Source organism: Lactuca virosa, chromosome 7 (genome assembly GCF_052849685.1).
Source record: "Lactuca virosa cultivar CGN04683 chromosome 7, Lactuca_virosa_CGN04683_v6, whole genome shotgun sequence".
NCBI classification, from domain to species: Eukaryota; Viridiplantae; Streptophyta; class Magnoliopsida; order Asterales; family Asteraceae; genus Lactuca; species Lactuca virosa.
The window spans coordinates 28,779,501-28,794,475 of NC_136432.1; the positions used below are offsets into that span (position 1 = coordinate 28,779,501).

General features: G+C 33.7%; 1 pseudogene; it reads right to left on the minus strand.

The window, feature by feature from the left end:
* Positions 1–2,009: 2,009 nt before the first annotated feature.
* Positions 2,010–2,094, minus strand: LOC145128092 (small nucleolar RNA R71; annotated as a pseudogene).
* Between the last annotated feature and the right edge of the window lie 12,881 nt (positions 2,095–14,975).

Genomic DNA, 14,975 nt, shown 5'->3' on the forward strand with positions numbered 1-14,975 from the left:
GAAAATATTGGATTTTTCTAACACAAATACTACTTTTACAAACGAAAAGCTTATGAACTCACCAACCTTTGTGTTGACACTTTTTCAAACAACTTGTATTCTCAGGAAATCATTAAACAGGTAATCAAGTGCTTTTGAGGATGGGACGCTAAGGCGTCTACTATTTCATATTTTATCAACATATTGTAATTGATTCGTAAACATGTAATTCATACAATGATGTAATTTTTTTCAATTATATATATGTTGGTTGTGTTTGCTTGAATTACTATTACAATTGCTGTTATGATACTATACATGAAGTCCTCCACCCCCGGACGTTTCCGCCATCCTTGGTTTGGGGGTGTGACAGCTAGGATTGGGGAAGTTGTTAGGAACCTTAGACACAAATATGCGCATTGAGGTCTTGGTGTAATGGATGAGTTCAGAATGGATTGTCTTATGTGATATTGGTGATGAAAGTTAGACTTAAAAAATTAGTTTTGCTTGGCAGCAAGGAAAAGAAAAGTGTGGGGTATTTTGATATGTTCATATCTACATATATATTTTACATCATATCTTAAATATTATTAGCTATATTTATGGTTATTATAGAACAAAAGGTACTTATTATGTTTAATATATGATATGAAGCGTAAAAGACATTCTCGGAAGCAATACGGAAGTTGGAAGCAAGAATGAAGAGCTTAGGCAAGAAGAAGAAACAAAAAGAATGTTGTTGGACAGCTTGACCCCTCGTCAGTATTTTTGCATATCTCATGACTCGTAACTCCGATTGACGTGATTTAAAATGATCTGAAAACTAGACATAAGTTCGGACAACTTTGATGTTTTAAGAAAATGTTGATTCTCGATAACCACAACGTGGTAATCCCAGCACGACGTGGTGAATGGAATCTTCGCGACTCTTGACGATGGCTTGGGGAATACGGGATAAACACGAGGACCACGACGTGGTGCCTTTACCACGTCGTGGTGGCAAGATTTTAGGAAAGTGTATATATATATATATATATATATATATATATATATATATATATATATATATATATATATATATATATATATATATATATATATCCGAACATTATGACGAATTGGGGGAATTGGAGGGGACTTTCCGGAGAAGTATTGCGACAAAAACCCTTCTAAGAACCCTTTGGGTCCGATTTTGGAAGATAGGAAGTCGATTGGAACAAGGATTCACATCTACACATTCGGTTTGCTTAGTTTAATGATGTTTAGCTTAGTTTACCTTATGTTTATGAGTTCATCAGCTGTGATTATGAGCTAAAAAAACCCTTGCTTTCGTTTAGTTAGATGAAACCTAAAACTATGAGTTAGTTTCTTACTTTATGGTTTATATGAATTTGGTTTATGCATGTGTTTGATTATCATTACCTAGCATATTAAAGTTTGTAACTTTGTTGCTTAATTTCAATTTAGTGTAGCTTAGTGACCATTAAATTACATGAACTTGATTATCTAGTGATTTAGTGACCATTATATTGCTAGAGCTAGGATCGACCAAATCTTAGATAAGTAATAAAAGTAACAAATTTAGTTGTGCTGGAGAACATAATTGTGACCATAATTGTGTTTGCTTAGATAAATCTTACATAGTCCATCTATAATGAATAACTAATTTTGTGTTTTGCTTGTGTATGACCATACAAAGTAGTTCATGAATTGGTGAAAATATTAGTATATTTGACCAATATCACTAATTACATATAAATTGGTAACCAACTTAAGTCATCCATAAATAAGAACTAACCATAGGAAAAAGATGGATTCGAAACTAAACGAAAGTGTTTTAGTATATTGATTATAATCATTTTTAGTTGAGTGCTTAAGTTTTTCTCAACTTCTAAAATCACATAAAACCCCCACTTTTAGTTGTTTTACTTAGTTTAGCTTTTAGTAATTATTTTATTAATTAAATACCGTTCCATGTCATCGATACCCGACTTACCCAAGCTATACTATAATCTGACTAGAAGCGGAGAATTTTCAACAATTAGAAGGGGATTCACTATATGAAGCTTGGGAGCGTTACAAGAGTTTGTTACGACATTGCCCTCAACATGACTTTAATGTGCAACAAGAAATTTTAATATTTTATGATGGAGTCAATGTGTGTACTCGCCAATTTCTAGACTCGTAAGGGCCCATGACCAAGAAGGATCCGACAACAAATAAAGCTTTGATTGAAGAATTCGCTAAGCATTCAAGAGAATATCACAACTCAAAGGTGGATGTCACGAAAGAAAAATCAAGTAAATATGGAGGTCAAGATGCTATTAGTGTAGTTATTGTAATGCTTGATGTAATAGAAGAAAAGATCACAAAAATGGGAGGATCAATTCATGATAGATGTAGAGCTTGTTGGGGACCCCATTCTACTGAGGATTGTGAGGTGGAGTACAAGAGAGAACGAGATGTGAAAGAAATTCAAGAACTTAAGCATGATCTCTACCAAATTGAGCAAGTTCAGTCAGAGAAAATATCTGCTCTCGAGTCAGTGTTATTTAGATTCATGGAAGCTAGTGAAAAACGACATGATGCTACAGTCGCAATACTTAGAGAACAAAAAGAATCTATTTTAAGTATCTATACGCAAGTGGTGAAATTAACAAGGCTTGTACAAGAAAAGCTACCGGATTCAACTTCACAAAAAATCGAGTCAATCCAAAATGCTCAAGCTATGGCCGTTGATACAAAAAAAGAAGATGAATTGATGCATATGAAGGACCTTGAAGAGGAGTCTAATCAGTCACTCAAAGTAAAAAAAGAAAGAAGAAGAAGAGTATCGTGAAGCTGCCTAGTTGCCACGACGTGGAGGCAATAGTGCCACGTCGTGGGCAATAAAAGAAGATTATGATTTTTCTGTTCTTGGGCTGTATCGACCACCTCTTCCTTTCCCATCTCGTGCCAATGCAAATTTGATGAAACAAGAAAACACGAAGTTCCTTAATCATGATGAATTTGAACGCATGAAGGAAGAAGAGTGGGAGGAGTGGGAGGAGCCTTTACCAAAAGAGCAAAGGGAAAAAGAAGTGAATTATTCAAAACCTTCAGTGTCAACGCCAATGATGTTTGAGGTGTTTGCTTTTACAAGACCACCAAATCCAGTGACAGAGGCGATTGAAGAAAAAGAAGTAGAGAGTGATGAGTCTCATTTTGAAAAGAAAAACCCGAAAAGAGACAAGGAAAAAGCTAAAGACACGAGAATGAGGAAAGAACCCAAGCGAAAACGTAAAGAAGATGTCAACCCAACAATGCAAGAAAGTTCAATAAAGGCATTCAATAGAAGGGTTGCTTACAAACGAGTAAGGTTCAAGATGATGGAGAACGGGGAGGTTACACTTCCACCCGACGCAACGTAGAGTGAGAAGGAGTCCGGCTCACGACTTCTCAAAAAGAAGCGCTTGTCGGGAGGCAACCCGATTTTTATGAGTTTGCATTTTCGTTTCCTTTTGATTTGTTTTAGTTTTTAATTTTTAATTTTTAGTTTTTTTAGTTTAACTGAATGAATTGATTTGTTTCTCTAGTTCTTGATCTTATTTTGTAGTGTTGAACGAAATTAAAGCAGTGAAGGAGCTTAATTTCAAGAAGTCGTGCGATTTTTGAAGATCATAATTGAAGAACAAATTTTTGAATAAGTGTAGGGTTCCCACATAATGAAGAGAAAAGAATTTTGAAGATTATTTACTGAAAAGATGAGTAGGAATTGTCTTACACGTTACAAAGAGTCGATGCCCACCTGTTTCAATCTTAGAAGATTCTCTGAGAAGCCACCACGACGTGGACATCATCAACACGTCGTAGCAAAAATTTTAATCGCTACCGAATCTTACTACACCACAACGTGGCATCCTTAAACCACGTCGTGGCAACATTATTTTACTCGACCTTGATGATCATTGCTCGACACCACGACGTGGCGTTGCTATCCCACGTCGTGGCAGCGGTTTAACACATATTTCAAGAATGGTTCATTGATTTCATTCGATCCGGCACATTTGCATTCACAAGAAGAAGGTCCAGAAGTACTATTTGCAACAATTATACGAGAAGTCTAAGCTTTCCACCCAAGTCTCAGAATTCGATCTCGCCACTACTATCCCAGGGTAGGCTGTTCCTTTTTCTCCTTTTTATTTCTTTATATTATTTTATGCATACAATGAGAACATTGTATGTAATAAGTGTGGGGTAGGGGTAGAAAAAGTAAATTGCTAGAAAATTTAAAAATTTTAGGAATAGGTTTCAAATAACAATCTACAAATTAAATCTAGTGATAATAGTTTAAACTTAAGTTGCTAGTGTTGCGTGGGATGATCCGATGCGAGCTCAAACGTTTAACTAAGCCAATATATGTTATAGTATATTTGTGGCTTCCCATTATTAGTGAAAAGCCATGAGATATGAAAGGTAATCTGGTAGTTTATATGGCATAATAATTTCTGCAGCATGTACCTGAAATCTATCCAGGAGAGCTTATGTAGTCATTGCACTTAGACTAATGCCTCTAACCGATAAAGGTTGAAGTTAAGCTCCCTTGCTTAAGCAGGTAGGATTTGAGCCAAAAAAGTGAGAAATTAAAGAGAGAGAGAGAGAGAGAGAGAGAGAGAAATTACCAAAGAGCTGTAAAAATTTTGGAGCTATCAAAGTATGAATATCAAAGGATCAAAAATTCAGAAGAATCAAAAAGTGAAGATACCAAACATCAAACAAAAAGGTGGTGAATTCAAGGAAATAAAAGATCAAATATCAAAAAATGAAGAATTCCAAAGAGCTCTATTGTGGTATCTAAAGTTGTAATTTTTCTAGATTATGTATGATTGGGTAGCTTAACCAAAAATACCTTGAGGTTAAGAAAGATTTCTGAGGATTGATTCGGAGGGTTGCAGAAATGAGTGTCGTATAAGCTAAGGGGTGAAAGTTCATAAGGATTGTGAGTAGCTAGGATTGGGGAAGTTTTTAGGAACCTTAGACACAAATATACGTATTGAGGTCTTGGTCTAATGGATGAGTTCAGAATGGATTGTCTGATGTGATATTGGTGATGAAAGTTAGACTTAAAAAAATAGTTTTGCTTGGGGGCAAGCAAAAGATAAGTGTGGGGTATTTTGACATGTGCATATTATGTTTAATATCTTTTATGAAGCGTAAAAGACATTCTCGGAAGCAATATGGAAGGTGGAAGCAAGAATGAAAATCTTAGGCAAGAAGAAGACACAAAAAGAATGTTGCTGGACAGCTTGACCCCTCGTCAGTATTTTGAAATATCTCATGACTCGTAACTCCGATTGACGTGATTCAAAATGATCTGAAAACTAGACACAATTTCGGACAACTTTGATGTTTTGAGAATATGTTGATTCTCGATAACCACGACGTGGTGAATGTAATCTTCGCGACTCTTGACGATCGCTTGGGGAATACGGGATAAACACGAGGACCACCACGTGGTGCCTTTACCACGTCGTGGTGGCCAGATTTTAGGAAAGTATATATATCTGAACATTATGACGAATTGGGGGAATTGGAGGGGACTTTCTGGAGAAGTATTGCGACAAAACCCTTCTAAGAACCCTTTGGGGCCAATTTTGGAAGCTAGGAAGTCGATTGGAGCAAGGATTCACATCTACACATTCGGTTTGCTTAGTTTAATGATGTTTAGCTTAGTTTACCTTATGTTTATGTGTTCATCAGCTGTGATTATTAGCTAAAAACCCTTGCTTTCGTTTAGTTATATGAAACCTAAAACTATGAGTTAGTTTCTTACTTTATGGATTATATGAATTTGGTTTATGCATGTGTTTGATTATCATTACCTAGAATATTAAAGTTTGTAACATTGTTGCTTAATTTCAAGTGTAGTGTAGCTTAGTGACCATTAAATTACATGAACTTGATTACCTAGTGATTTAGTGACCATTATATTGCTAGAGCTAGGATCGACCAAATCTTAGATAAGTAATAAAAGTAACAAATTTAGTTGTGTTGGAGAACATAATTGTGACCATAATTGTGTTTGCTTAGATAAATCTTACATAGCCTATCTATAGTGAATAACTAATTTTGTGTTTTGCTTGTGTATGAACATACAAAGTAGTTCATGAATTGGTGAAAATATTAGTAGATTTGACCAATATCACTAATTACATATAAATTGGTAACCAACTTAAGTAATCCACAAATAAGAACTAACCATAGGAAAAAGGTGGATTCGAATCTAAAAGAAGGTGTTTTAGTATATTGATTATAATCATTTTTAGTTGAGTGTTTAAGTTTTTCTGAACTTCTAAAATCAGATAAAACCCCCACTTTTAGTTGTTTTTCTTAGTTTAGGTTTTAGTAATTATTTTATTAATTAAATATTGTTCCCTGTGATCGACACCCGACTTACCCACGATATACTATAATCTGACTAGGTACACTTCCTATAGGTGCATAGTTAGTATAAATTTAAAAGTTGATAGGTATATTTTATACACATCAATGCATGTTCGTATACTTTTACAAAAATACTTGTATTTTAAAACTATACTTTTAGTCAGAGCGTTTCGGCCCCATTGTATTTATAGTTGTATATCTTTTGTGTTTTGATATACTTAATTCACTATAAACAATGCTCAGATACCAATCTGTCACACCCTAAACCGGAACGGTGGAAACGTTCGGGGGAGGATGACGTGATGTACAATATCACAACAATTGCATAATAGTAATCAAAGTACACCAACCATGATATTAATAATGTACAGTTTTACATTTGTGTTCAAATCAATGTATACTTGACACCAAAATGTATAGAAAAAACTAAAAGACGTAACACTATGAAGCTCTGTCTTCTCAAAACATGTGAGTACCTGTTTACTGATTTCCTGAGAATACAAGTACTTTTGAAAAGAGTGTCAACAATTAAGTTGGTGGGTTCATAAGCATTTTTGTAATTGAAATATGTCTTTTGTTCCTTGAAAATGTAAGTATGTTCTTCCAGAAAATCCTATATTTTCTGTTGTAAATATGTTGTACTCTTAATACCCTAAGACCAAAACGTGTAAATGTTGTTGTACTCTAAAATAGTATGATGTAGTTTTAATGCACATAAAACCATAAAATAAATGTTCCCTGAAATGTAAGTTTCTTTGTATTAAGAAATTGGTATACTGTAGTTGTACTTGTATGAAATTATGTGATTGTATTTGCCTGGATCCACCAGCTGTACTGTAAAATATTGTATTGTAATTTTATTATTTAACAAAACTATGTGAAGTTGTTTACTTATTCTTACACTAATCGTATTGTTCAATACCCAGTTGTGAGTTATTATAACCATGCTTGATGACCTAAGATGGCCTGTATACGACGTTCTTCAGGCGTTGGAATCGGTACGACATTTGTCACCCTAGGCCTACCGGCCTAACTGTAGCTAACAGTTAAGGTGCGGGATTGTCAGTCCCGTATAGATCTATACACAAGTGTCACGCTCTCCCTCCAGGAGACTCTAATTATAATTTCAGGGCTTTCGTTGGTACTTAGATAAGTATGTGAAGTGTGTCTCACAAAGCTATATTGACGGTTACGTGTAGAATAATGAAAAGTCCTTTTTGTAATAAATAATTGTATGTGTCTCATAAACTATATTTATAATAGTTTATATGTTTGTTTTCCGTATTGTATTCTGAACTTGGTAATATAGTGCATATGACCAATAAACTATACCTATTATAGTTTATATGTTTCTTTCTGTATTGTATATCAAACTGTGTTAAATGATATGTAAGTTCCATAAACTATACCTATTATACTTTATATGTGTGTGTTCTACTGAAATGAAAACCTTTGTATTATTAACGATTTTGCAAGTTTGAATCGTAAAATCCGTGATAAATATGTTTCGTCAAATTTAACATTTATGTCCAAATGGTACTAAAATAGATTGCAAAAATATTGTTTATGTTTAGTATGTTTAAATATTTTTATACTTATATAAATATAATACTTATATAATTACGATTAAAAAGGCAGTCGAATAAATGATTCTACCATAAGCCCACAATCAAACAAGGAACAGGAAATAGAGAAAAATCACCAATTTTAAGCCTGTTGAATCTTAATTGTATTATATATATATATATATATATATATATATATATATATATATATATATATATATATATGTGTGTGTGTGTGTGTGTGTGTGTGTTTAGTAACGACAACGATATGCAATATTTGAAATCATTTAGATATTAACACAAGTTTTCTTGTGTTTTACTTGTATTCCCCCCTAAAACATTGAAAAATCATGAAAACGTAGGGGTATGAACTCACCTCGGGTGTGTGTTCTTGGTTGGGTATGATAGGGTTGCGATGATCCTCGGGTTAGAACACGTGTAAATAAACGTATCCTAATAATATTTAACACATAATATTATGTATGAATTAGTTATATTTACATGTTAAGTGTTTTAAAATATTAAGCTAATTCATAGTAACTTACAAGTTTTCTGGAAATTTTGGATGCAAATGTGTAGTGTTCTTGAATGAAATTTGAAGGTTTGAAGATTAACAGGGTAAGTGCTTTGATATTTGAGAGCATATGAGGTGAAAAGTGTTAAATGAATCTCATTTTGTATCTTACATAGGAAGGAAAAGATAGGTGGTTGAGGTGATGTTTATGTTGGTAAATGGAATTATCAGATTAGGAAGTTAAATCAAGTAAAATATCTAGATTTTTAAAGGGGATTTCGGCCAAGATAAGGTTGATTTCGGTCCTAGCATGACCGAAATCACCTTGGTTGTCCCACAAATGCTTGATTTCGGCCTTAGTGGAGGATACAAAACCGAAAACACAACTTGCTCCAAGATGCTCAAAACCGAAAACACCCTTGTTCCTAGATGCTTAAAACCGAAAACACCTTTGATCCTAGATTCCCAAAACCGAAATCTCATATGTAAGGTGTTTAATTTGGATTTTAACTTCACCTTTTGACTTATGTTGACTCATACTATCTTATTTCATCATAGTATTTAGTATATATAAACATATCAACGTATATAAACATATATATGCATGGTTTTCAAGATATAAGTATATATAACTTATATAAGTATGATTATCAAAGTATGCTCATACAATAACTTATATAAACATGCCCTTAAGGCATTCAAAGTTTTTATTGTATTAATCTTATGATATGGATTCACTTGTACACGGTTGTAGTTTAGACTTTTATTTAACCAAGTTTGACTTACATTGACTTGAAATAACGGGTTGTTACAACTAAGGTTTCAGATCTAAGCTAATTTGATGTGTGGTGATCATTTTTTGTCGATTTCTCTTTAGATCTGAGATGTTCCGGCGATTTAGATCTAGATTTAACATTTTCTGGTCGTTTGGTGAGAAAACTGAAGCTGATGTGGTGGTTTGACGGTGGTTTAACGTTGACGGTCTTGTAATAGATTTGATGTGTTGGAGATTGGTGATGGCGGTGGTGGAAAGACGTCGGAGGTTGGTGGTAGACTGGATCTGGACTACATCTGAATAGATCTAAGACACATCTGAACAGATTTGGTGGCGAACCACTACAGTGGCGGCGGTCATGAGCAATAACGGCGATGGTGTGACGTCATTGTTGTGATGTAACAAATACCTTTGCGAACTAGCACAAAATTCTTAGATGTACATCAGATCTAAACACATCTGGTGTGAGAGAGGGTAGTGGAGGTCATCGGTGGTGGTGACGGTTGTGGTTTATGATAGATCTGGAGGAGATGAGTGACATACATGCTTTTGGCTTCACATATGATACTGGAGAGCGGCGGCTAACTAGATCTAAGTGAATCTAGCGGTTTTCTAGGTGCTCGTCGGAGCAGATCTGAAACAAGGAAGGTCATATGGTGGTGTATGATGGTGGTTCACCACAACAATGACAAGACGACGCATTAGTGGTTTCAGATCTGAAATTCCGGCGATAGATGAAGGTTTAATCGCCGATGGTGGTGGATGTGTGTGTGTGTCATATATATATATATATATATATATATATATATATATATATATATATATATATATATATATATATATATATATATATATATTGAGAAACAAATAAAGTAATAGTAAACGAGCTGTAGGTTAAAATGAAAAAAGTTCATAAATTAAACATTTAAAACTAGTTATCAATGAATGTTAAATAAATTAATTTGATCACAATTTCAATATTATTAAATTGTTGGATACTGTAATATTTTTCTAAAAGTATATCGATATTGATTCTTAATTCAATAGTATTAAATTGTAAATAGTGTAATACTTTTTTTCCTAAAAGTATATCGATATTGATTCTTAATTATAAAAAATAAAAAACTTTCAACTTATAAAAACATTAAAAATAGAAAAACTAAAATGATGATCACCTAATTGTGAATAGTTTTTTTCACACTCTAATCTTTTGTAGTTTTTATTGGAATTTTTTTCCTATATGTTCAACTAAATAATAAACAGCATAATCTTTTAAATGAAATCAAATAATAAGTAGAACATTCTTATAGGTTAACATTAATTTAAAATTTCACATATTCACATTATCAAACGTTTTAAACTGAAAAGTTAATTATTTATACATTTGCTCACGTTTTAAATACAAAATCTGACGTGATTAAATATATCATAATACAGGAAATAATCATGGAATTATCTTGAAATTCTTGTTGTTCTGTAGTCCTGTTTGTCTTTATCATGATTCAGCTTTTAGAAAATGTATTTATATTTTGATACAATTGTAATATTAGAATGGTAACAAATAAGGTGTCATTTCATTACATGTAAAAGAATAATATTTTCATGCAATCAACTACATGCCAAAGTATCTTTATTTTGAATCACAAACACAATCATCAATAATGTTACACACATGAGGCTCCACTACTCGATAGCTATATTTAGAAACTTAAGTTTTTTGTTTGTTTATTATTATATTAAGATCATTCCACACCTTTTCTTGGATTCAATGATTTTTTTTGTGGGAATGTTACTTGGATTAATTTAGGCAATTCGCTATGAAATATGTGTCACAAGCCTGTCTCGAGGAATTCTAGATGCAAAAGAAATGTCAACTATGAAGTGTTAAATATAGGTATACTTTGGGATGAAACCAAGTAAATATGTTTGATGGTTTGAACTTTGAAGTAGTGTGCATATGAAACATATCAAATGTAAAATGTTGTTGGATTTACGGTGTACATCATATTGCTTCCATCTTTTGTTATGATACATGTCTGTTCGACTTAATTCTTGATGTCATATGAATGTTCTCATTATAAGTTCAATCACACTTATTTAATGAATTTTTTTATCACAAAACTGTTCATTGTTGATAGAACTGGTAATGAACAAACGCAGATTAGTTGTGAACGCTATTCCTAAACTATTTAACCCTTGAGTTGTTTTTCCCTTTCGCAGAAATAAAGTAATTATACAAAAATAAAGTAAATTTTTATATTCAAATGTGACCTAAATCACTACTAAAAAATGACTTTTCTGATGGACAATTTCCTCGGAAATATCTAGGAAACCCGCATTTCCAAGGAAAAGAAGTATGTACGAAAAAGCTTAGGAAACCTTTTTATGAGGGATTTCCTAGGAAACCTCTATTTTGTTGGAAGTCCTTAAACGTTTTCCACATATCAATTTTGTTGGGATTTCGGAGGAATTTCCTAGGAAATATATTTATAGGGAAATTACTAGAAAATATATTTCCAAGGAATTTCCTAGGAAATATATTTCCGAAAAATTTCCTTGTAACATGCTTTGTTAATAGTTTCTCGCAACACTTTCATTACATAAAGTTCATAAGTATTTCCTATGAATTTTCAAGAAACTGTGCAGCTATAAAAAATATTTTAAAAAAAAAACATAGAAAAACTAGATTTTTTCTATCCATAATGCATAAAAGTCTAATACAAATAACAAAAATTTGTTATTAATTCATACAGAAAAACAATAAGCATAAATCTAAAAGTAATACATAACACAAGTTTTAACAACCTTCTAAACAACAAACATACTGATTTTAAGAATAGTACTAATAAATATGAAAATTAAAATAATGATAATAATAAATAATAAATAAAATTCAAAGTCCTAGAAAGTTCCTTGGGCAACAAAAAGAAAAATTGTTTTTTCCGTGTTTCGAACCTAAGTCTTTCAATAAAGATGTCAAGCAGTTAACTATTGGCCGAAAGCACTAGTCGTTAAAGGACACATAAGAAGGTTAATAAAGTGATCATAGTTTAGTGTCATATCATATTATATTATAAAAGAGACATTTTTCTCATCACCACAAAACCTTAATAACCATTCAATTTCCGATTTAATATAATTAATATTTTAATGTAAAATATGTTATTAAATACAAAATATTATCTTATTTTTCGTAAATTTTTAAATTGATTAATATATTACACTTATTTTTTCTATTAAATATTATGTTAAATCCAAAACATAAATCAAACTTTAAATAAACATAAAAATATATATTTAAATACTATTTATCAAAACAATTAAAAATATTTAAATATTATAAATATAGAACGAACAATTCAATCTAAATAAATAAACTCAAAAAACTATTTTTTTATTATAATTCAAGTTTTTATAAATTAATGGTTTTTAATTAATTAACATAAATAATTACATGGCATTTACTTATAAACAATGTGTAACACCATGTTCCGAATCGTTTCCAAATTCGGGGTCGTGACCTGAAGATCTGTTATCATAAGGCTTTGGGCCTTGGAGAAAGAGAGATTTAGGCCCTTTGGGTGGGGATAATGTAGATTGGGTGATCCGGGAGTTATGTTTTCGTGTTGGAGCCCAAGGGTATAACCGTAAAATGTCAGTTCGGGCCTTTTATAAATTTTGGATTTAAGTTCGAAAAGTTTTAAAGCAAGGATATTTGAAAAAGCTTAGAACTTCTCGTCACCTTTCCGGGGATATAAAGATCACTGAAATCGGACTTAGAACGAAGAAGTTATGGCATTCAGAAGTTTTGTGGTATTAGGGCTAAGCCTAGTACGCTGGGCGTACTAGGCAGATGGATCGCGGATGCGTCCTTGAGTATGTTGGGCATACCAGGAGTACGCAGGGCGTACTCCAGTCATGTGCAAACCCTAATTTAGGGTCTTGGACCCTATTTAATGGCCTTAACTCAACTCCAAACCCTTCTACCTTCAGCCTGCATCCCATTAAACCCTAGATACGAAACCCTAGCCTCCATTGGTGTGATTCCTGAGTTCTTGGGGTGATTTCATGTGTTTTGGTGCTTATTTGAGAAGAAGGAACTTCTTCAAGGAGTGTCGGATTGCTTGAAGCTTGTGGATCCAAACTTTGTGCATCTTGATCTATCTTCTAAAGGTATAAAGCTTCAAACTTTCTGGTTCTTTAGTTTAGATCTAGTTATGGGAATTGTTATAAGCATGTTAGGTCCTAAGATTGTGGTTCTTGTGAGTAGAAGCTACTCCAGGACCTTTGAGCCTCATATTTGGTCTTTGTTGAGGTTATTAAGTCATAAAAAGGTCATCTTGTGGGGTTTAACTCCTTCATGCAAGTATTAGTGACCTTTTATGAAGAATAGGAAGCTCAAAGGTCATCTTATGGTTGGACTCCATAAAAAGGTCATCTTATGGTTGGACTCCATAAAAAGGTCATCTTATTAAGTCATAAAAAGGTCATCTTATGGTTGGACTCCATAAAGCCATGCAAAGTCATAAAGTCGGGAACTTTATGACTTAAGACACCCCTTAAGGGTCAGATCTGTGTTTAGATATTCTTGACTTAACTATTAAGAGCTTATTAGGGATTTTGGACCTTTGCTGAGTACGTTGGGCGTACATAGGAGTACGCTCAGCGTAATGCGTGGTTTGTGCATCAGTGTCTTGTACATTGTGCTTCGGTGGTGAGTATGCGGTGCGTACTCTTCTCGTACGCAGGGCGTACTCCCGAGGAGTCCCCATTTCTTATGCTTTGGCAAGTTGTACCATGCACATAGATGACCCATATGCAGAGCGTACAAGCTAGTACACATGGTGCACGCTTCTTGGGCCCTTTTGATTTTGGGCCACCTTTTTGGACTCTAGGGTTGTGGACGTTTTGGACTTGAGCTCGTATTGGGCCTTAGGACCTTCTAATTGGGTTTAGGCCAATAGTGGACCTAGCTTGGGCGTGGGCCATTGTTGGGCCTCATGATTTATGGGTTTGACTCTAAGAATGTAACTATGGTTGGTATTTGTTGTGTTCAGTGTGAGGAGCTGTTGTGCAGCAGGTTTGGGGCGAGATTTGATATCTTCTCATTGAGGTGAGTCTCCTCCCAATGTTTGGCGGGTCGAAGGCACCAATGTCGGCTCATGGATTATTATTATTTGTATGCTAGATGTCTGTGTGACTCTTGCATGTGTTGTATGTGTTTGTATGTATACCAGGCGGGGCCCGATGCCAAGTGGGGCTAAAGAATGTGTTGGACGGGGCCCATCGCATGTTACTGACAGATCTGTACTGAGTGGGGCCTGATGAATACCAGGCGGGGGCCTGATGAATGTCAGGTAGGGCCCGATGTATGTTTGATATGTATGGTATGAGGTATTTTGGAGAACTCACTAAACTTCGTGCTTACGGTTTTCATTTATGTTTCAGGTACTTCCAGGTCGAAGGGGAAGGGATCAGGATGATCACATCGCACACACCACGTTGTTCCGCTTTTTGTTGATTTGATGTACATGGATGATTATTGACATACTCTGATTTTCTTTCATGGTTTTGTAAACACGCTTTGGATGATAGTTTTAATATTATAAAAATGAAATTTTTGGTCTTAAATATTGGGACCTTACACAATGGTTCATATATCAATTAACAATCATCATCGAAATTAAAATAAATCAATAGATATGTAATACTAAATCAA